Below are 24,448 nucleotides of genomic sequence, written 5' to 3'. Positions count from 1 at the left end.
CTACCCATTGCTTCAATTCAAGGAACTAGAAAGTCAAGAATATACCAAACCCCAAAGTAGTAGAAGGAAAGAAATAATAAAGAAGAGAAATGAACGAATTAGAGACAAAAATATGAACAAAACAGGAGGGTATTTTTTTTCTGAAAAGATAAACAAAATTGACAAATCCCTAGACAGACTGTACAAGTCAAAAGTGAGAAGACTCAAGTACATGAAATCAAAGACACATTCACAGAAAAAAGACATTACAACTGACACCATGGAAATCCAAAGAATCATTATGAGCAATGATGCACCAAGAATTCTGATAAACTAGAAGAAATGGACAGACGCTGGGACATATGCACCTTGCTAAGACTGAATCATGGGGCAATAAAAAACCTGAACAGACCAACAATGAGTAATGAGATTGAATGAGTAATAAAAAGTCTTTCCATCGAAGAAAAGACAAATGCCTTTACCACAGAATTCTACCAAACTCATACCAATTCTTAAACTGTTTAAAGACTATTGAAGAGGAGAGAATTCTCCCAGCTCCTCTGCAAGGGTAGCATTTCTCTGCTGCCCAGGGTTGGGGAGAAGAGGAGGCTTGAACGCCAAGTTACTGAGATCCAGGATATCCACGGGCACGGGCCTGAATTCACTGGACACACCTGGTACTAGCATCCAAGTCTAAGGCCTGGACTCCACTCCTGAAGAGGAGGCATCGCCAGCCATGTTGTCTGCCTTGGAACGGAGGGAGCAGTAATGCGCATAGCTCTTTCCTTCCTGCTGTATCCTTGATAGTAACCTAGACCAGCTACTGTGACGCCTCACCTGGTTTTCTCAGATCTTCTGAAGACAGTTTTGTACGTGAACAGGTGTTCAAACTGATATTTCTATGGGGAGATGATGAGTTGGAGGGTCATCCTCTGCTACCATCTTGCAATGTCTCCCAGAAAAATGTAAGTACTGGGAGATCTCCAGGAATAAAAAGAGTAAACCTTATGAATGAGTTTCCATTGAGGAAATATAGATTCACATGTGTAAACTGTGTTGAAATTTCAAAGCCTGAAAAATACAAAGAAAACCTTAGGCTTTAAACCATTTTTAATAGAAAATTTTTATTTAATGAATATAAATTTTGAAAGTACAACTTTTGGATTATAGCTGTTCTTCCCCCCATAACCGCCCTCCCACCCGCAAACCATCCTATCTCCTACTCCCTCTCCCATCCCATTCTTCCTTAAGATCCATTTTTAATTATCTTTATATACAGAAGATCAACTGTATACTAAGTAAAGATTTCAACAGTTTGCACCCACACAGACACACAAAGTATAAAGTACAGTTTGAAGACTAGTTTTACCATTAATTCTCATAGCACAGCTCATTAAGGACAGAGGTCCTACATGGGGAGCAAGCACACAGTGACTCCTGTTGTTGATTTAACAACTGACACTCTTATTCATGACATCAGTAATCACCGGAGGCTCTTGTCATGAGTTGCCAAGGCTGTGGAGGCCTCTTGAGTTCGCCAACTCCGATCTTATTTAGACAAGGCCATAATCAAAGTGGAAGTTCTCTCCTCCCTTCAGAGAAAGGTACCTCCTTCTAGGGCTTTAAACCTTTTTACAAAGCAATATGCAAGGTAACTTCAGCTACAAAGGGGCCCAAACCAAATTATTGTCAAGAATATGACCTAACATATAATATCAGAACATGCTGGTTTCAGTCCCAATTTTATCACTTGTACAATACATAATAGCAAAATATTTTGTTGGTTTGTCAAGTTAAATAATATTAATACTTAAAGAATTATGCATAGTAACCTCATACTTCATAAGCTTACAATAAACATTATAATTGTGAGTTCTATAAGCCAGTGGGGAAACATTTTTTGAGCTGAGAGGAAAATTTTTGAAGCTGAAATTAACTAAACAGCCAAATTATTATCATATTTGAAAGACAGATAATAATTTTAGTTTTACAAAGCTTCAGAGTTCAACATTTGTAGACTACATCTGAAATAATTACACATATTTTTAGTATCATTTTTGATAAAGATTTATTTATTTCAAAAGTCAGAGTAACACAAAGAGGGAAGGAAGGAGGGAGAGAGGATGAGAGAAAGAGAAATAAATAGAGGGGGGGAAGGAGGTAAAGAGGGGGAAGGGAGAGAAAGAGGTGTCTTCCATCTGCTGATTCACTCCCCAGATGACTGCAAAGGCCAGGGATGGTCAGGCTGAAGCCAGGAGCCAGGAGCTTCTTCCAGGTCTCCTATGTGAGTAGCAGGGGTTCAAACAGCTGGGCCATCTTCCACTGCTTTTCCCAGGCCATTAGCAGGGAACTGGATCAGAAGTGGAGCAGCTGGGATGTGAACCAGCAACCGTAAGGGACACCAGCTTCACAAGTGGCAGCTTTGCCCACTACGCCACAACGCCAGCCCCTAGATTTATAATATCATAATGAAGAATTAATCCATGCAATACATAGGATATAATAAAAGAACAAATGCAGAGTCGACACTTCTGAAGGCAGGAGAAAGAAAATCAAACCTTAGAAGGAACAAAAAGGCGATTGATGAGAGGCACATACAAGTGGAAGTCCTAAGGTGACAGGCAGAACATGAGTAACTGTCTCTAAACAAATGACACAGAACTGAATGTAAAGAGAAACAGCCTAAGACTTAATGGACGAAGACTGTACATAAGTAAATGAAGATCTGAATCATGCGACTACAGACTGAGAGAACCTAGACCCACACCAAAAACTAAGAAAATATCAACATTCTGAACATCTGAGTGATGATGTTGAGTTGCAATTTCCAGAAAATCTACCTAGGGAGAAGGAGGTGGTCCCTGTACAGGATGTGGGAAGCTTGCAGGTACCTGAAGAACAGTGGCACAGCTTCTCTAGACCACTGATTCAACGCCCTATTCCAGGGAGGCCAGATCATCCTATTTGACACTATAGCCCTTCCAGCTCCTAACATTCCTCATCCAACTCCCCACCCCACGCAACTTACTGTCTCACGTGTGGAATTGTTGGCCGTGTTTTCATGTGCATTCTATACTGTCTGTGTCATCCTACTGGAATGAAAGCTGTTGGACAGGGTGCGATATGCCTGCTCCCTAGCATGAGGAGGGATAAAACAGGGCTTACTGAGAGAAAGGATAAGTAGCCTATGCTGCCCCGAAGAGTATGAGAAATAGTACTCTCATACGTAGATAGTGGCATGGAAACCCTAAACAGTGATATTCTTTCAAAGGGAGACTTAACAGTATCAAATTATATCTTGGAACTACTCATAGTCTCCTATTACTTTTATGATTTCAGGCATCCATGCTGGAAAATACGTCACATCCACAGAGAGGCTTGCACATGATCGTCAGTGCAGCACTCTGTAGTGGCTAGTACAGTACTTACTTTTTTATATATATATATATATATATATATATATATATATATATATATATATAAAATGGAAGTAAACTGTGGTCTAGCTACTCTATGTAAAACTACAGCATTTTAAAATGAACCATTTTTATAAAACACAGTAACAAAAAGACATATATCTGGAAAAGCAAATATAAACAAACATCAGTGGAGGAACAAATGAAGAAGTGCACAGAACTAACAGTGTAGTGGTTCCCTGGAATGTTGTGGAGGGGTGGCAAAAGATGATGGGATGAGAGGTATGGGAGGCTTCTATGACTTATTACATATCCACAAAGCCCTGTGTTGTCTTTTTTTTAAATTTTTTTTTTTTTTTTGACAGGCAGAGTTAGACAGTGAGAGAGAGAGACAGAGAGAAAGGTCTTCCTTCCATTGGGTCACTCCCCTAAAGGCCGCTAAGGCCAGTGCACTGCGCCGATCCGAAGCCAGGAGCCAGGTGCTTCTCCTGGTCTCCCATGCGGGTGCAGGGCCCGAGCACTTGGGCCATCCTCCACTACACTCCCGGGCCACAGCAGAGAGCTGGCCTGGAAGAGGGGCAACTGGGACAGAATCCAGCACCCCAACCGGGACTAGAACCCGGGGTGCCGGCGCCGCAGGCGGAGGATTAGCCTAATGAGCCATGGCGCCGGCTGAATTTTTTACAATGAAGATTTTTCAGACATTATTGTGTGTTTTTTATTATTAAAAATAAAACTTAAAGCAATTTCTCTACCATGAGACCATTCTGTAAGGAATAACAGAAATTAAATCGATAATAATTCCATTGTTATACATACATTGTTGTTATACATAGTGGTAATATTAATGTTAGTGTATGTTAAGTTTTTGCTTGTGCTGAGTCAACTTCCAAGTGAATATATAGAAATTATTTCATTTAATCTTCAAAACCATTCCAACTACTGCAACCTTCTTTTCTACATAAGGATACCGAGACCCAGAGAGATAAGGTAACCTGTCCAACGTTCCATGGCACATACACTATGCTAGGGAATGAAGAACATACCAAAATTCCTTATATTTAAAAAAAAAACACTCCCAGGACATTCTAGTTTTTGTAAAGTTTACTGAGAACAAAAGTCGTATCTTAATACAAAATTGTGCTCCTAAATGTAGAAGAACTAAATAAGTTTTTGTAGATTATGACTTTAAAAGCACATAAACAATGACTGTACTAATTTGCTGAACATATTCTACACAACATGATTAAATGCGGTTCTTTTAGATTGGCATGAATTTTTCTGTTTTAATAAGGTCACAACAGAGATCAACTAACAGCTGCAGCCTCACAATATCAACATGTAGTTGATTTTTCTCTGTAAAAGTTTGCAAGAAGGAATTAAATGTACATTCTTTAGCATTACCCTGTGCTTTTCTGATTTCCCTAAATAAAGGAGACTTAGAATTAATGCTTTAATTTCCCTAAGCTGTTTAGTTTGTCTGTTCTTTCTCATAATAATGCTTTAGTAATAAATTAGATACCAAATTGTTTATCTTGCCCATGCTTAGTTGCAATGTGTGGATTTTTTTTTTTTTTTTTGCTTAAAATGTGTGCATTGCCTTAGAAAAGCAATAGGGAAATATTAAAAACATAAATTAAGGCAAACACAAGGCCTTGGAGGATTTTCCAATATTAGATTTGGACACATTTTAAATGAAGAACATGTTTCAGGCTCTGAATAGAAGCAAATGATGGAAAAACAAAACAGCCAATTCAGACTCACCCAGTAGCCTCCAGTTCAAGTTCAAACACCTGAGCAGATGTTGTGAGCAGTCATTAATGAGGTTTCTGACTAGTGGATGCTTTCTCTCCCATGAATCTGCCCAACAGTAATTATTTCACTTGCATTAGTTGAATGTTTTATGCCCAATAAAACGAGTTTACAGAACAACTGCAAGTTTGTATGTGTACTATGTATGTACTATTTTTTGGTGCTGATGAATGGTTTCTCATTATTCCCCCTAACCAGTTTGCTGGATGGCCTGGATCAAGAATTGACCTGTGGTGATGGAACGGGGTAATGTCACCTGGTTCTTAGTGGTTTTCAGGAAGCACTTTGGCCTCACTAGCTAGAAACTAAAATATAATCTAACTAGTTCCCAACAGCAAAAGTTTTCTCATAATTATCTCTTTCATAAGAGAAATTATTTTCCCTTTGTATTTTTCTTTCAGTCTTCAATCTCACTTCAGTAAATGGAAAATATATTTAACAGTGTCTAGTTCCACAGCCTTGGTTGAGCAGTCTTATACCCCAACCATCATCACCAGGGGCTGACAGCTGTGACCTTGGACAGGGAGTTCACCTCAGCAGAAGAGAGACCATGGCAGTGTGAGCTCTGGTCTTATGCTCAGGGTGCTCTGGTCTTGGTGGGCTCAAGGCTAGGGATGTGATCTAGCATTGTGGCCTACATTGGCATAGCACAAGGAGTCTCCACCCATCACAGACCCAGGAAAAGACCATTGTAGGGAGAGACCACTCCTTTTTAGGCACTTCCCCAGTTCATACTGAACAAACTTATCAACTGCAGATTTGAGACCAATTTGAGTTTGGGAAGGATTGTAAGACTGAGTCAGTAAAACATCAGCAGTAGATGGAGAGTGCTATCTAGTGCTGGACTAACAGAAATATCCCTAGGCTCAGGGAAAACAAACAGAGGGAGAATTTCTAGAAGGATAGCCACAAAAAAGTCAGATTACAATAACTCATCTTTCAATGTACAGATGATGTTGTATAGCAACAAGCGTCAAGAACTTTCAAGAAATAATGACCTTACCTAAAGAGCAAAACAAGGTACAAGAACACAACCACGTAGGAATGGATGTTTCCAAATGCTCAGAGGAAATGCCTTAGGGAAACAATGAAATGCAAGAGAACATATGCAAATGATAAAATAGTATAACAGATTTGACAGGCAAAATGCAGAAAAATCCTTCAACTGAAAAGCAAACTAAGTGAAATTAAAAACAATCAATAGCAGAAGAGATCAAACAGAAAAACTATCAGCAAGTTCAAAGACAGGCTATTTGAAAACACATGGAGAAAAAAAAGAAAAGAGGATAAAGAGGAATGAGGAAAGCCTATGGGAGATATGGACAGCATGGAAAGGGCAAATATTTGGGTTACTGGGATTCAAGAGGGACGTGAGAATGTCAAAGGAGCACAGAGCCTATTCAAGGACATTCCTCAATGTAGAAAACATACCATGATCCAGGAAAAGGCCAAAAATCATCAGTATGCTTCAACCCAAGCAAGACTACTCCAAGACATATCATAGTCATGTTCTCTAAGTTTAAGTACAGAGAGGACTCTCAAAGCTGCATGAGAAAATATGCAAATAACACATAAAAGGGCTCTAATTGGCCTGACTTCAGTCATACCAGCAGAAACCTTACAGGCCAGGAAGGGGTAGGATGAGACTTTTACAATACTGAAGGGAAAAAGTACCTGCTCAGCATACTGTATTTAGCAAAAGTGGTGTTCAAATATGAGGAGGAGATAAAGACATTCCTAGACAAACAAAAGCAGAGAGAATTTATCACCAGCAGAACTGTGCTACAAGAAATGCTGCCGGAGTTCTTCAGGGGAATCAAAGAGATTCCAACAAGTAAGAAAAGAGTATCAGAGGTAGAAATTTCTTTTTTTAAAAAATATTTGTTTATTTATTTGACCATCAGAATTATACAGAGAGAGAAGGAGAGGCATTGAGAGAGAGAGAGAGAGAGAGAGAGGTCTTCCATCTACTGGTTCACTCTTCAAATGGCCGCAATGGCCAAAGCTGGGCCAATCCAAAGCCAGGAGCCAGGAGCATCTTCTGGGTCTCCCACGTGGGTGCAGGGGCCCAAGGAATTGGGCCATCTTCTACTGCTTTCTCAGGCCTTAGCAGAGAGCTGGATTGGAAGTTGAACAGCTGGGACTTGAACTTGCGCCCATATGGGATGCCAGCACTGCAGGCAGCAGCTTTACCTACTACACCACAGCACCGGTTCCACAGAAATATCATTGATAAGAGTAACTATAAAGGGTGTCCAAATTGGAAAGGAGGAAGTCAAATAAAATCAATTTGTCATTGTATGCAGATGACATGATCTAATATAGAGAGAAGCTCAAAGACTCTTAAAAAATGTTGTTATAACTAGTAAACAAATTCAGCAGTTTCAGGATACAAAATCAATGTACAAAAATCTGTAGCATTGTTATCTATCAATTGTGAATCATCTGAAAAAGAAATCAAAAAGGAAATCCCATTTGCAATGGCTACCAAAATAAAATAAAATAAAATGTCTGAAAGAAACAGAGATGTAAAAGGTCTCTACAATGAAATCTGCAAATCACTGAAGAAAGAAATTGAAGAAGACACAAAGAAATGGAAGGATATTCCATGTTCATGGATTGGAAGAATGAATATCATTAAAATGCCCATACTATCCATAGTGATTTACAGATTCAGTGTAATCCATATCAAAGTCCCAGTTATATTTTTTCACAGAACTGGAAAAAAACACAACTAACATTTATAAAGAACTGCAAAACACCCTGAATAGTTGAGGCAAAGAGCAAGGCATTACACTAGTTGACTTAAAATATATTACATAACTACAGAAATTAAAATAGCACAGTAATGTCATAAAAACCATGATCAAGGAAACTGGATAGACACTCCAGAAGTAAACCCATGCCCCTACAGCCAACTAATCTTTGACAAAGGTGCTAAGAATGTGAATTAGAAAAAGGGTAGATTTTTTAAAAGTAAATGGTGCTGAAAAATTCACATTAGAAACTAGACCCTTATCTCTCACATTTACAAAAATGAGTTAAAAATTGATCAAAGAATTAAATGTGAAAGCTGAAATTTTATCCTGAATTCACCTGACCCATTCTGAAATTGTTTTAGAAGAAAACAGGGAAAAGATTTCAGTACATTGGGATATACAAGGTTTTTTTTTTTAACATTTTATTTAATAAATATAAATTTCCAAAGTACAACTTTTGGATTATAGATTTTTCCCCCATAACCACCCTCCCACCCACAAACCATCCCATCTCCTACTCCCTCTCCCATCCCATTCTTCCTTAAGATTCATTTTTAATTATATACAGAAGAGCAACTTAGTATATACTAAGTAAGGATTTCAACAGTTTGCACCCACACAGACACACAAAGTATAAAGTACAGTTTGAAGACTAGTTTTACCATTAATTCTCATAGTACAACACATTAAGGACAGAGATCCAACATGGGGAGCAAGCACACAGTAACTCCTATTGTTGATTTAACAACTGACAATCATATTTATGGTGTCAGTAATCACCCGAGGCTCTTGTCATGAGCAGCCTAGCCTATGGAAGCCTCTTGAGTTCACAAACTCTGACCTTACTTAGACAAAGCCATAGTCAAAGTGGAAGTTCTCTCCTCCCTTCAGAGAAAGGTACCTCCTTATTTGATGACCTGTTCTTCCAGATGGGATCTCACTCACAGAGATCTTTCATTTAGGTCATTTTTTTGCCACAGTGTCTTGGCTTTCCATGCCTGAGGAACTCTCATGGTCTTTTTAGCGAGATCCTTATGCCTTAAGGGCTGATTCTGAGGCCAGAGTGCTGTTTAGGTCATTGTGCAAGGTTTTTATAGATCAGACCTCAAAAGCACAGAAAGTGAAAGTAAAAATACATAAATGGGATTCTAGGAAACTAAATTATTTGCATATCAAAGGGAATAGTCAATACTTTCAAGATACAACCTACAAAATGAGAAAAAAACATTTGAAAGCTATACTGACCAGGGATTAGTATGCAAAATACAGAAGGAACTCAAACAACTCAATAGCAAAAATCCCAACCAATCCAATTAAAATCTGGGCAGTTGATCTAAAAACTGTGTTTATCAAAGGAAGACATACAACTGGCCAAAAGGTACAAGAAAAAGTGCTCAACATCACTCACTGTTGGGAAAATGCACATCAAAACCACAGTGAGATATCCTCACTCTAGTACAATAGATGATGAACAGAAAGACAAAAGATAACCAGTGTTGGCAAGCGGGTGGAGAGAAGGGAAGTCCTGCGTACTGTTGGTGGGAATGTAAATCAGTACAGCTCTTGTGGAAGACGGTATGCAGGTTTCTCACAAAACTGAACAGAGAATTACCAAAGGATCCAGGATTGCCACTCCTGGAATAGATTCAAGGGAAATGAAATCCATTTGTCGAAGACACCTGCACTCCCATGTTTATTGTAGCACTATTCACAACAGCTAAGAAATGGAAACACCCTAAATGTCCACCCACCACCGCGTCACTGAGCTGGCTGAACGGGAAGTGGCCACAGTCAGGCACCCACGACAGTGATGGTGGTGCCAGCAGCAGCTACCAGAGCCTCAGGGGCACAGCCAAGTGAGTGGCCTCCTTCGAGAATCAGCTGGAAGATTCAGAAGATGTCAAAGGATTTGCAGAACATTTTAAAAAGGAGTGCAGCAAAGAAAACATCTTGTCTTAGCTAATGTGTGAATATTTTAAGAAAATTCCAACATAAGGAGCAGATGGAAGAAGGGGCAAAAGAGACTGACCTGACTTTCCTGTCCAGCAAGGCCTTCTCTCGGATCAGTGTGGCTCAATGGATAGACTGGAAGAACCACACCTGCTGATATCCCAGAAACCCCAGGACCACATCTTCAATCTCATGAAGTATGACAGTTACAGCACTCCTTGAAGTCTAACTTTTTAAAGCACAAGCGACCTGGGAAGAGGAAGCACACTTGCCTGACACTCAAACTGCAGTCAAAAGGGCTTGCAGACTTTATAACACATGAGAATCCCAAGAATCTGGGCTGCAGAGCTAACACATGATTGTGCAGGGTTTAGAATTGCTTTGCCATCTGCAAGGACTAAAACGTACAAATCCTATCATGGGATGTGTGTATTTCATCAACTGCACAACCCGTAGGTTTTGTTTGCCAAACAAAGGTTCTTTCAACACTGGGTACTCTGAGGATTTTATAGTTTAATTAAACCTTATATGAAACCACAATGTGAAACATAAAAAAGGAAAGAAAATGAGGTATGTATACACAATGGAATATGACTTAGCAATAAAAAGGATGAAATCTTGTCAACTGCAACAGTGTGGATGGAACTGGAAGTCTCTGTGCTAAGTGAATTAAATCAAGCACAGAAAGACAAAGGCAAATCCCATGGTCTCACTCATACGTGGGATCAAAAAAACAGGTGACCTCATGAAAGTTAAACAGATATTGGTGATTATCAGAGGCTGGAGAGGGATGTGGCTAGGCAGACAGGGAAAGGCATGGGGTTATGGCTAGGTAGGAGGAAGATGTTTGAGATTCTACTGCACAATAGGATGAGGAATGATAACGTCAATATGTCGTGCATTACTCTATTTTTAAAAAAACAAGAAATGTGCAGCTGGTGCTGTGGCACTGCTGGTAAGCTGCCACCTGCAATTCAGCTCCCGTATGAACACAAGCCCGAGTCCACCTGCTCCACTTCCATTCCAGCTTCCTGCTAAAGCACCTGAGAAAGCAGCACAAGATGGCCTAAGTGCTTGGGCTTCTGCTACCCAGGTGGGAAACTCATATGGTTTCTAGGATCCTGGCTTCAGGTTGGCACAGCCTTGGCTACGGTGGACATTTGGGGAGTGAACCAGCAGATGAAGATACCTCTGATTATTTTTCTGAAGCTCTGACTTTCAAATAAATATATCTTTAATAAATTCTGATGTATATACTCATATATTTTACATGTATTTGTGATATGAATATACTTACACAATGAGTAATGAAATTTGAGTACTATTTCCTAATAAATTATTGTTACTGTAAGTGTGAAAATGTTATTTTCATATGTTTAAAAATATTCTTCAATCATTAGAGAAATATGTTAAAAATCATTATAGATAAAATGGTATTGTATCAGACATTTTCTTCTCATAAAATTTAATTTCTTTACTCACAGTGGCCCCTGACTGGAGTCAAATCTGGGAACCAAGACCAGGAACTCAAGCCAAGTCTCCAACATGGGTGGCAGGGGCTCAACTACATGGACCATCAACTGCTTTCTCCCAGTTACACATTAGCAGGAGGCTAGAATAGAGTGGAGCTGGGACTAGAACTCAGGCTCTCTGATATGGGGTGTAGACAATTTTCTACAAAATTACTCAGGACTTCAAGAAGCAAGGGAAAAAAATGGAAGTATATCCATTTCATACATACCAATATTTCCTAAACCTGGCTTTTCAAATGCTGTAATAAAACTTTTAAATTAGTATTTGACAATAAATTATATATTTGTGATTAGAACTGCACAAATCTACTCCACGTGGCTGTCATTCCCTGGTAAAGGCTACATCTATGAAATGATCCATGGGTGTTCATATCCCTCTCTCTTGCAGCTTTCAAGTAAATGCACTAACACTCAGCACTTTGAGAATATTTGTCTCCAGTTATTTGACTACAATAATAAGTATTTTGCTATGAAAAAATATCAGAGAATAGTCGAATGTTGAGCTGGAAAATTCATTTATCCCAAAATATCCAAAATTGCACCTATCTCCATTTCATACATGTACATGCTCTTATTTCATAAACTGACTTTTCAAAGGCTGCAGTGAAACCTCTCAAGTAGCATTTACCAATAAGTTGAAAATATACGTTTGTGATTGGAGCTGTGCTGCACTTTGTGCTCTCACTAACAGAACAATTAAAATGCAAAATTTTAAAACACCCTGCTTATGAAATGTTTGCCTACTTTATATATTACTTTCTCAAAACTTAAAAACAATGTCACTATGTCACTACGATCATACAACTTTGTCTTGAAATCATTTCAATTGGGGAACTGATTTTAGTCTTTGCCTAATCATAGATATTTATTTTCTTAATTCCAATCGTGCTGTGACACAATTTCATAACTGACCTGGTCCTTTAATAATATAAAATAAGCATGCTTTAAAGACATCACATTGGCCGGCGCTGCGGCTCACTAGGCTAATCCTCCACCTGCGGCGCCGGCATCCCGGGTTCTAGTCCTGGTTGGGGCACTGGATTCTGTCCCGGTTGCTCCTCTTCCAGACCAGCTCTCTGCTGTGGCCTGGGAAGGCAGTGGAGGATGGCCCAAGTGCTTGGGCCCTGCACCTGCATGGGAGACCAGGAGGAAGCACCTGGCTCCTGGCTTCAGATCAGCACAGCACCGGTTGTAGAGGCCATTTGGGGGGGGTGAACCAATGGAAGGAAGACCTTTCTCACATAAACTCAATGTCAAATACATATTGCATGAGCTAATAATATTCTTGTAAGATTATTATTAACTTTAATGTTTCTGTAATCTTTAAAATAGGACCACACACATGCATGTACACACACACACAAACACATGTATACCCTCTTATTCATGTCAGGGTTTTAAAAAAATACTTTCAGGTGCTTTTCTTTAGTATATATTTTCCACAGAGCATTTCTTCATAACTTTGCTCAGAGAATTATCAGATTATATTCTCACAAAGAATTATCAGATTATATTCTCAAAGGCCATGACTATTCACATTCACTGCAGCCATGCAGTCCATGAACTTGACTGTGATCTTGCCAATCTCTCCTGTGCTGTTAAGATAGAGCTTAGTAGTATTTACTTGCCTAACTGAGAAATAGTAATTCTTCTTATTATGGTGTTCCTCTTGTGAGCTTGACCTTTATCATATAGATTATCTATTGAATTTTAATGTTAATTCCGAACACCTTGTATGCCTCCACTTTATTAGCCTTATCTTACAAGGAAATTTACCCAATTTTAGCAGGAATGCATTTATTTCAACAAAGGAGTCATAATTAACTTTCTTATTCATGGAAACAAAACTCCACTTAAATGACAATTATATATATATATACACACACATATACATATATATATATACACACACATACACACACACAACTTGCCAAATGTGACATTTAAAATCTATATTATCCACTGGACAAATTTAACTAAATCATCAGAACTATTATGATGATGGTTAAAATTTATGGGACCCTTTTTAGATCTTAATCTCATTCATGTACTAAAACTCACTAAATTCTCCCAGCAATTCTCTGAACTCAGCATCGTTTTAACAAGCTGAGACCTGCAGTTGTAAATGAAAATAGATCATTAGATGCTACACATGCATTAGCCATTAAAGAACAATTGCACAATGCAAAAGCCTTTGGAGGACAAGGGCTGTTGCTCCTCAGTCTTTTGTACATGAGGAAAAGAAGCAGGACCTGAGCTGCAGGCATCCAGTTCCTTCCTTGTTGAGATGCCGTGGCCTTTGGAGGAGCACCACCCTGGCCCCATTTTAGGGTTTTCGGCATTGCAGCTGCCTCTCTCAGTCCCTGATGTTTGCTCCTGACGTGCAGACGGCAGAGAAGTTAGACCCTAAATCAGGTTCCCAGAAAGACTCTGAGGTCAGCCCTTGGGCATACAAAATATTTTCCCTGGGCTTCTTCATTCTCTGTTTATAAACAGCTCCAGCCCAGAGAGGCTCTCACTTACCACTTCTCTTTCTCTGGCTTATCTGGAATGGAAAGTTCTGACCTCTGACATGGCTGCCACTGAGCACTGAAAAGAGAAAGATTCAGATCTCTCGATGTCACCGGGAGTGAACGTGGAATGCATATTTTTAACTAGGACTTTGGCAAACTTTGCTCAGATAAGCAAAGTCCTTTCTTAAGACGAACCTCTTGAAAGCACAAACTACTTTATATAGATAAAATTCCTTGACTTCTTGCTTTGGAGGGATAACATGAGCCATCACTGTAATCCAAAGTCAAGTATTTGTAAAATGTATTCTTGATTTGAGGCTGAAGTCTGTTCTGGTTTGTCTCCTCTCTTTGGCTGAGAACATGCTCCACACTTCAGCAACGAATGGGATCAATTATCATAGATCAAGGATTGCGAACAGTCTGTGTCATACCTAACGTAACAGAGGAGACACGCTCCTGCCCTGGATACCTTTCTTCCACGTTCGGCAGACTGACAACACACTCCGCACCCAGCCCGGACAGTCGTCTTACCCTACAGTGTGGTGGGAGACTGTCCCTTCATTTGGCTGACGCTCATGGTTCCCTTTGCTGGGCAACTGCGAGGCAGCATGAGGCACGTGAACTGAGAGGGAAGTACTGAGGAGTGGAGAAGTCAGCGTCTGAGGTTCACAGAGAGACGCGGGGTCGCAAGTGATGCTCGTCACAGGGCGTGAGGAAGACATTGGCCAAAGCGGAAAGGGAGCATCTGAGAGGATTTGGAGCAAAGAGAAGGGTGATTTTCTTACAGGAGGATGAGAATGCAAAGTCTGATTCAAGACTTTTATTCCATCCTTTCTCCTGTCTCACTCTGTTGGTCCTGACATCTCCCCCAAGAGTGCTAAGCATTTTACGCAACTCCTATCTTTTTTTAATGTTAGCTTGCTACGATGAATACTGAAAAATTATCTTTAAATTTTAATTGCCGTTTTTGCCCAAACAATGTGTGTGTGTTAGAACATCTAACAACACCACGAGGCCTGTCACAAAGACTAGATGTCCTCATCCCCAACAGCCGGGCTGAGAGGGAGTGAAGAACCACTAGAGGCAGTAATCGCATGATTGTCCTACAAAGGAACTGTACAGCCAACGTGCTGTTTAATTAATGAAATCAGTGGGGAAACCGCACCGAAGGTGCAGCACAAAACCACAAGGTGTGGAATGGCCCCAGAGGCCTGGTCTGCAGAGTGGCGGTGGAGAATGTAAGAGGCAGGGCCTACCAGGAGGCCACGAGGTCACTGCGGTGCTGCCCACAGAGACCAGAGGGCTTCTTTGGGGAGACCCCAAGTTACTTCCTGCAGAGTGGGTTGTTTGAAGAGCCTGCCCCTGCATTGCTCTTTGGCTCCTTATCTTTGATGTGCCTTCCTCCTGCACCTGCTCCTGCCATTGTGATGTCATTGCCAAGGGGTCCTCACCAGAGCTGAGTCAGTGTCAGCACCCCAGAAGAGCTCAGGAGCCAGAGAAACCTCTCTCCTTGTAAAGTTACAGCCTCAGGTGTTTCACCACAGTAACCAAAAGCAGACTGTACACCCAACGAGAACGACTTGCATTTCTACTAGTCTATGATTCGTTACTTCTCTACAGAGTAGCTAAACAGCTGGAGGACAATGAAAGGCACACGCCTTACAGAACCTTACAGCCAGGAATGTGAGACTGAACAATGCAGATTTGTGCAATGAAGTCACGTGGGGATTTTCCCATCTCTTTCAGTCTTTGCTAACTGTTCCATAGGGAGACCACCACTTCCTGCTCCTGCAGCTATCCTAGCATCCACTGTCGCATGCTGACGCAGAACACTGAACCCACCCTACCATCACTGCTCGCTGTGGACCCTGCTTACCGACCCTGTCTGTGGCAGGTGAAGACGTGGCTTTCGTGTGACACTCCTCACACATGCTGCTCTTGCCCTGCCCCATCTGCACCCATGCCTGCCCACCTCACACTCACGAAGCTCTAGGCCATGCTGGGAAAGCTTGCTGTAGCATCCCGTATCTTTGGAAGGACCCTGCGTTTTCTGGACCCCACGTCTTCCTCTCTACAGATCCGTACTTGGACTCCCTGGAGCTCTTCTCTGCTAATCACCCCAGGAGGATGTGAGTGGGAGGCAAAATTTTGAGACCGCCTCCCAGTAAAGACTATGACTAGTCTACCTTTATGCTTGATTGATAGCTTAGCTGTGTGTAGATATTTAGGTTTTGAGACATTTTCCTTAAAATAGGTTAAAGTGGTGCTCCAGTATTTCCTAAATTACAGTGCAAATGTCAGGAAACTGGTTCTATTTTTATTCTCTATCCTTTGTGTGACTCGATTTTTCTACAAAGACACTTCTTAACTCTCTCATGAGTTTTGATGTTTCACAGTGCTATGTCTTGGAATGGGCCTCTTCTGCATCCAGTGGCAGCTCTCTGACTGTGTGCATATCCTCCAGCTCTGGGAAACAAGCTTAGTTATTGGATAACTAGTATCCTCTTAGTTTTTCTGACAGTTACATAGATGTCTGACCTCATGCACACTGCTCTAGTTCTCTTCTCTTCTCTCTGGGATTTAAAATGTGCTCCTTACTTCTACATCTGAGAATTTCACTGATTTTTAAAAACGTTGACATAATGCTTTTCATTCAAGTACTTTCTCCCAATTTTACTCTGTGTTTTCTGTATCACCTTTCACCCTTTTTAGTAAATGCAGTTATATATCCAACAGATGACATCAATTGTAACATTGACTATTATGTCACATATCCTGTTTAGTCATTTGGTTTTCACTACAGTATTCTGTTTTATGTTAGAGGCTTTCCTCAAATGTCTGGTGGCCATATGCTGAAAATGCAGACTTAGAACCAGGGATATGAGATCACTGTCACGGTGCAGGTGAAACAGGTTAAGCTCCTGACTCGAAACTGCTCTGCTTCTGATCCAGAACCAAGAATGAATTAATGTTTTTAAAGTTCTCTGTGGTCAGATATGGTGGATAGTAGCATAGTGCTTGGGGCCAGCACTGTGGTGCAGTAGGTTAACCCTCCACCTGCAGTGGCAGTATCCCATATGGGTGTTGGTTCATGTCTCAGCTGCTCCTCTTCCAATCTAGCTCTCTGTTATGACTTGGGAAAACAGTAGAAGATGGCCCAAGAGTTTGGGCCCATGCACCCACCTGGGAAACCTGGAAGAAGCTCCTGGCTCCTGGTTTTGGATCAGTCCAGTTGCAGCCATTTGGGGAGAGAACTAGTGGATGGAAGACCCCCCTCTCTCTCTCTCTCTCTCCATCTGTAATTCTACCACTCAAATAAATAAATAAGATCTCTTTTTTGAAAAAAAAAAAACTTGATATTTGCATAGTACTTGGCAAATGTTTGTTTCTGACATGAAGAAAAGTATTGTGTTTGGAGAGAGGAAAAAATAAGAAGGGGGGCGGGTGCAAAAGACAGACTCAGACAGCTGCTGCAATAAAATCTGAGTCCTGCCAGCTCTCAGTCCTGAGGCACACACCACCACACCTGCGAGGGGGAGTGTCTCCAGACCCCCACGTCTTTCAGGTTCACGTCTCACCAGTGCGTGGCTCCTGCCATCCGGTCCATTCTGCCTTCTCTCCCTTGTGCCGTTACAGCTCAGCTTATCCACTCTCTTGTCAGGTTGGTTATGATGTGAAATGCACTGTCCATTCTGGTACCAGAGGTTTAGCCTTCATCTAGGGAGTGTCGGGCTTCCAGCAAACCGGTGAGATGAGGTCTGGAGTCCAGGGCTCCCTGTGCCCCTGAAATCATCCCCCGTGCTACCTCCCCCACCTTGCCTGGGGAGACACCAGCCTTCCCAGTAGAAGGGAGCGAGGCCTGTCCTATAAAATGCCTCAGAAGACAAAGTCATTAAAAAATGCTTTCCAAATGAATTTTTAATTCGTTCCCTTGCAGCTTTACACATCCATAACATCTTCTTTGCCCGAGGAGCGCTGCAGAAAAATGAATTAAGAAAATAAACCCATGAAGAGTGGAAATGAGCTGATCCATTTGCCTGGCTACTGCAGAATACAAATCCTGAGAACGGGTTCTTGCAAAAGGAAGGTGGTAAGGCTGTTCGCCTGTCACTCACAACATGGCAGAGAGAATAGAAGTAACTAGATAAAATGTTACAACAGACTAATCAGGAAAGGCCAGGAAAAAATTGAACATGTTTTTGTCCTAAAGATAACAGACAGGATTTAAAAAAATTATTATTTTATTTGTTTGAAAGAGTTAGGGAGAGAGAGAGATCTTCCATCTGCTGTTTCACTCCCTAAATGGCCATAACAACTAGAGCTGGGCTACGCCAAAGCCAGGAGCCAGAAGTTTCTTCCAGGTCTCTCATGTAGATGCAGGGACTCAAACTCTTGGGCCATCTTCTGCTACTTTCCCAGGCCATTAGCAGAGAGCTGGAGCAGAGCGGATGAGTCAGGACTCAAACTGGTGCCCACATGGGATGCCAGCGTTGCAGGAGCGGCTTTACCCACACCACAAGGCCAGCCCCCACACAGAAATTTTCAGGGAAACTGCAAAATTGCTTGACCTGAAAAAATAAGGAATTATCTGGAATACTGCACTGAAAATCATATAATAAGAAGTAGTGGTGCCTTGAAGATAAAATGAAACAAACTGTATTTGCTCTTTCCTCTTGCGTGTGTGTGAGTGTGTGTGTGCTCACTTGTAAGTGTGTCCGTGTGAGTGTGCGTGCGTGCATGCATGTGAGTGTGTGTGATTTGATGCCATTTCTTGGAAATGCATGAAGGTTGCAGTTTTCCATGACAACCACACCAGCCTGAGCTTCCATCCACCATCACGCTTCAAGAGCTTCCCCGTGGTCCCCACTTGCCACGGGGGAAGGAGGAGAACCAAGGTCAAGGCCAGGGAGGACTGTGGGGAGTGGATCCCTGGACCTACCCTGCTGGGAAGTCAACTAACCATGGCCATCAGGAAAGGAAGCGGTGTGCTGTCTGCACTCGGGATTATCTTGTGCACGTAGCTTTCCCTCCACAAATCTGGGACTGCACCTAACGAGGTGGCTAAGGTCAGGGAATTACTGAAAGCACCTCTGTGTTGTTCGGCTGGAAGCAATCTTGGGGGGCAAGTGCTGGGGAGGGCACACGCAGGAGTCTCGGCAGTGCGGTGCTGACCTGGCACCCCTGAAAGGCCTGGCACCTCTCACAGAGCCCCTGGGTACTGCCTTTTGTTGTCCTTTTGTACCTTCCACAAGTCCTCATTCCAGTTTCAAAGATGTGGGATCTTGTTCAGGTTTTGCTTTCTCCAGTGATGAGGAAGCTCTGTGGGCTCCCAGGGCAACTGTCCCCTTCCCTCCTTTTATTTGCTGTTTTTCAGCATCCTTTAGATAAACTGTCAAAGCACCCTTTAAGCTCGGGAGGGAGAATGTAGCAGAGGTAGCCGAGAGGGAGGGACGTTCTGCTGGCTGCCCACTAGCATCCGGAAGCTCATCTCCATTTTGTTAGAGATCAGCAGAGGGCCCCGTCCAGATATCTTTGAGGGTCTGTGCACACTCAAGTCACACCAGGAGCAACAGCTGTCTACATCTGCTCACCCCTGTCACGACACACACCAGGAAACTGCTAATCGCACTGAGATGTCCAAGGGCCTGAACGGACAGCTCACAGCTCTATGAACCCTGTGCCATGAGTTTGTCAGCAACAGGGAAGATGGAAGGCACCAGGATTCCAGTGCTGGTGATCTGGGACGTGCTCACCAAGGAAGGGCCCTGAGACAGACTAGGAAAGATCGTGAGATATTTGCCGGGCAGAAAACAGATTCTCTCCCGGGCCAAGGACGTGGTTAGAGAAAAGCAGCGAGGCAGGAAATAGCGCGGCACACCGAGGGAAACGAAGACAGTCTGACGAGGCCCAAAAGTAGAGTGCAGGAGGAAGCTGAAGATAAAAGAGGCTAAGAAACCAAGCTGAGGCCCGGTCAAGCTGACCTCTAAGACAGGACCCCAGTATGTTAAAGCACTGAAACGGGTCCAGTCGGCAAACACACACACATGTGGCTACATATCTGTAAGTCATTTACACAGAGCTTATGATAGAAACATTAGTCCACTTAAAAATATGTTGAGATTTTTAACTTCTTAGTACATTACAGGTTAATTAATTGTACCATAAAATGGGTTCAATATTTTTTATTATCTCCTGTGCTTTGCCACGTCAGTAGTGGGATCGAGCCTCCACCAAGCCACTGTTTTATCTTTTAAACACAGTAATGAATGCACAGGATTACCCTGCAAGACTTTTTTAAAGCATGGTTTATAAAGAAAAACAGTAATTTTCCACAGTTCCTTGGCTCATACCCAGCTTCCCCTCCCATCTCCAGACCTACTGCCCTAGGACAAGCTATCTAGTTCTATTGCTAACTGCAAGAATCCTTAGACAGAAAGAGGGACTTATGCCCTGTTATTAAAATACATAATATTGATGCCAGCATTGTGGCATAGTGGCTAAAGCCAGCATCCCATATGGGCATTGGTTCATGTCCTAGCTGCTCCATTTCCGATCCAGCTGCCTGATAATGTGCCTGGGAAAAGCAGTGGCAGATGACCTAAGTGTTTGGGACCCTGCCTCCTACATGGGAGACCCAAAAGAAGCTCCTGGCTCCTGCTCTGGCCTGACCCACGGCTGGCTGTTGTAGCCATCTGGGGAGTAAACTAGTGGATGGAAGATCTCTGTCTCTCTGCCACTACCTCTCTCTGTAGCTCTTCCAAAATAAATAAACTAATCTTTAAATTATTGATTAATTACTTGATTGATTATTGGTTGGATTAATTGGTTTAAAAAAAGTTACTCCATGTTTCCATGTCTATATCTCAGTGAACTAAACCCCATTACTATGTTGTTCACATAAATAATTACAACATGATTGCATGCATCCAGAGCAACTTATTTTTTATAAACAGGCTTCACTGATAAATATTTAGGGTCAATGAAAAACAATATGTGCCCTAATTTCTGAGCAAAGCAACATTTACTGTAGTTCTATGTGTTCCAGGAACTATACGAGGCATTTTCTTGTTAGTTTCCTATTTAATACTTTTTTTTTTTTTTTTTTGACGGGCAGAGTGGACAGTGAGAGAGAGACAGAGAGAAAGGTCTTCCTTTTGCCGTTGGTTCACCCTCCAATGGCCGCCACGGTAGCGCGCTGCGGCCGGTGCACCGCGCTGATCCGATGGCAGGAGCCAGGTGCTTCTCCTGGTCTCCCATGGGGTGCAGGGCCCAAGGACCTGCGCCATCCTCCACTGCACTCCCTGGCCACAGCAGAGAGCTGGTCTGGAAGAGGGGCAACCGGGACAGGATCGGTGTCCCGACCGGGACTAGAACCCGGTGTGCCGGCGCCGCAAGGCGGAGGATTAGCCTAGTGAGCCGCGGCGCCGGCCCCTATTTAATACTTATAATGATCACATACATTAGATTTTTATAAGCACATTTAAAGATCATAAAGCCGTTCATTAGCTGCGAGTCATTACTGGATCACTGTTTGTCACTTAATTTCCCACAATTCCTCCTCTTCCAGCCTCGTGGGGTCAAAGGAGGTATCCGCAACTGGCTGACCTGACTCCTCTCCCCGGGACCCTCATCCCTACTGGACCACAGCGTGGCACTGTCCTGCCCCTGCCTGCTTTTTTTTCCCAGGCCTGGATTCTTTCCCACGCCTCCCACCTGAGTGGCATGAGTCTACTATTTCCCAGGGCTTCCCTATATCAACACCTTATCTCTTAGATTATGAAGAGAATGTACACCTGGTGATATTGGCCAGCTTATTAATAATTTTCAATATTCATAATATTATGGGTTCTTGCCAAGCATTCAGAGAACAATTCTGAATACTGGCTCAAACAGACCAGGCAACATGGCAAGTTTTTAAGGATTTTATTCAGTGAGAGGAACACACAGGGGAGTGAGGGCTTTATTTATGGGAGAAGGAGAAGTCTAGAGGCTAAGTTGGGTCCATACCAGGCAGAGAGCAGGCCAGGAGCGAGCCACGTGGAGTAGGCATATGGTTAGGAGCAGCCACAGGTAGTGGCAGCAAAGCAAAGGCAGAGAGCAGGCCAACAGGCCACAGGCCTTGAAGGCGTGGGGCAACAAGGGAGGGGCCCACTGTGATCCAGGCCTTTTATTCACTCTCAAAGGGGAGTGGTTATGTAGTCTGATTGGCAGGTGGGCATATACGTGGGGTCAGATAGGGATGTGAGTCACACAGGGGGTGTGGTGGAGGGCGTGGTCTCCAGCTTACAAATCTAATCAATTTTATCCTATCTGATTGCCTATATCACCGAGATGTCTCCTTCGAATGTCCACTTGCTCTACCCAATTATAGCTTCTCCAAGCCCTGGCAGGTGAAAGAGACTATGAGAACCTGTCGCATTCAGATTCATCTGAGTCTCATCTAGCAGAAACTGCTGCTTCTCCAATGCTCCGTGTGTTGCTTCTGTTTGATCACTTCCATTTCTAGGAAACATCTTTCAGATGTTGGTTTTCACTGACTTTTGAGTGCTGTGTTATTGTGCTGAATGCATGAGGGTTGGTGAACACATTCTGACTGGAGTTTCCCCATCAGAACAAGGGCCATGGTTTTCAAGTCGTGTTTGCTCTGTTTGGATGTGTGTCTCTGTGTGCACGGATACACACTGTGCATGGCCCATGGTCTCCTTAATTTTAAGCTTCTAGAAGACAGCAGTTTTTAAAAATATTTATTTATTTGAAAGGCAGTATTACAGAGAGGCAGAGGCAGAGAGAGAGAGAGAAAGAGAGAGGGAGAGAAGGGGAGAGGGAGAGGAAGAGAAAGAGAAAGAGAGAGGAAAGGAGAGGAGAGGAGAAGAGGGGAGAGGAGGGGAGGGGAGAGGAGAAGAGGGGAGGAGAGAAGAGGGGGAGTGGGAGAGAGAGGGAGAGGGAGAGAAAGAGAAAGAGAAAGAAAGAGAAAGAGAAAGAGAGGAGGGGAGGGGAGGGGGAGTGGGAGAGAGGGAGAGGTCTTCCATCTGCTGGTTCACTCCCCAAATGGCTGCAACGTCCTGAGTTGCGCCGATCTGAAGCCAGGAGCCAGGAGCTTCCCCTGGTTCTCCCATGTGGGTGCAGGGGTCCAAGCTCTTGGGCCATCTTCCACTGCTTTTCTCAGGCTATAGCAGGGAAGCTGGATTGGCCGGGACTCGAACCTGCACCCCTATGGAATGCTGGCACTGTAGGCGGCGGCTTTACCCACTATGCCACAGCACTGGTCCCTCCCAAACACTTCTTGATGTACACCAACTGGAAGGTGTCAACACTCAGAGCAGCGACAGGGAGACGCCAGGCAGCTCTCTAATTTACATGCTTCGCATTTTATTAAAAGTGTCTGGTTTTACAGAGTTCAGGTTTAGTTTCCCTCACTGTACAGGAATCCTATTTTCAGTTTTGATGGTCGCTAAGCAGGTAACCCACAGGGTTTGGACTAAGCGATAAGCACAAAGTGAAGCTGCTGGGCTGAGAAAAAAATGTTTCCCCTTGATTTCCTCTCATAATCCTCCTAAGAAAACTTTCAATCTCCAGACAGGCTGGCACAAAGAAAGAATTATTTCTGTCAAGACAAAAACACCTGCCCTGGAACCAGCTGAACAGATCCTGCAGTTTCTGCTCCGTGACAGCTGTGAGAAAGAGGCTCGGGAACCTGCTAATTCAATCAGCCGCTGCTTAACGCAATTTGACAGATTTCCAATATGCATCGGCTGTGTTGCTATTTGGGAAGAAGAAAAAAATCCCCAGCACAGAAACACAGTGTAAGGAGAAGCAGAGGCTGACTGAACACATTGCTGGGGCGCCTGATGAAACTGAGAGTTAATAGATCTGGTCTCAATCCAAAGCAAATCTACAATGAGTTACAAGAAAGTAATTAGAAAAGTATCCGAAGGCAAAAGCCAGGAACTTTCACTGCATATTAGGGCAAAACATTTGATAAATTGGAAGTTCTACTAGTTCAGCCTGCACAATTCCTTTCAGATTTCTGGGTCCCCAAATAGTAAATCTTCATGGTTTATGCAATAAAAGATAATAAAACCAGCAGAGAAGTGACTGACCCATGTCTTGGGGTCAAGGAAAAATTATTTAAAAAATATAGCCTCCTTCTAGACAAAAATACTGCATGCAAATCTCAGACTTACAGGGAGAAGTCAGGGGAATGCACTCTGTTTAATTCATTAGCAAATCCCTTAACCCAGGAATTACACATCTAAAGGTCAAATTAGGAAACCTTAATGGGACAGAGGTGAAGAATAGAAGTGGTGGCACCTGCCAGCAGAAACCATCTCCCAAAGTGGCAGCTGCTGCACTGTCCCAGCTGCCCACGGTTAACAGCATATATGACTTCAGGCTACCAGGTCATCAGAATTTTTAAGAGAAGCCAGGAATTCACAAGATTTATGTGAAATACTCAAATTTTAAAGGTTGGCTTGAATTTAAAATAG

The 24,448-nt window shown here is 42.5% G+C and overlaps 1 pseudogene; it reads left to right on the top strand.

Annotated features, from left to right (window-relative positions):
* The window catches only part of LOC133762221 (regulator of G-protein signaling 10-like), a 53,690-nt pseudogene extending 43,452 nt beyond the window's left edge, over positions 1–10,238 (top strand).
* Positions 10,239–24,448: the final 14,210 nt, after the last annotated feature.

Source organism: Lepus europaeus, chromosome 6, assembly GCF_033115175.1.
Source record: "Lepus europaeus isolate LE1 chromosome 6, mLepTim1.pri, whole genome shotgun sequence".
In the NCBI taxonomy this organism is placed as follows: domain Eukaryota; kingdom Metazoa; phylum Chordata; class Mammalia; order Lagomorpha; family Leporidae; genus Lepus; species Lepus europaeus.
The sequence above is the reverse complement of the archived record's forward strand: the minus strand, read 5'-3'. Positions and strand labels throughout refer to the sequence as shown.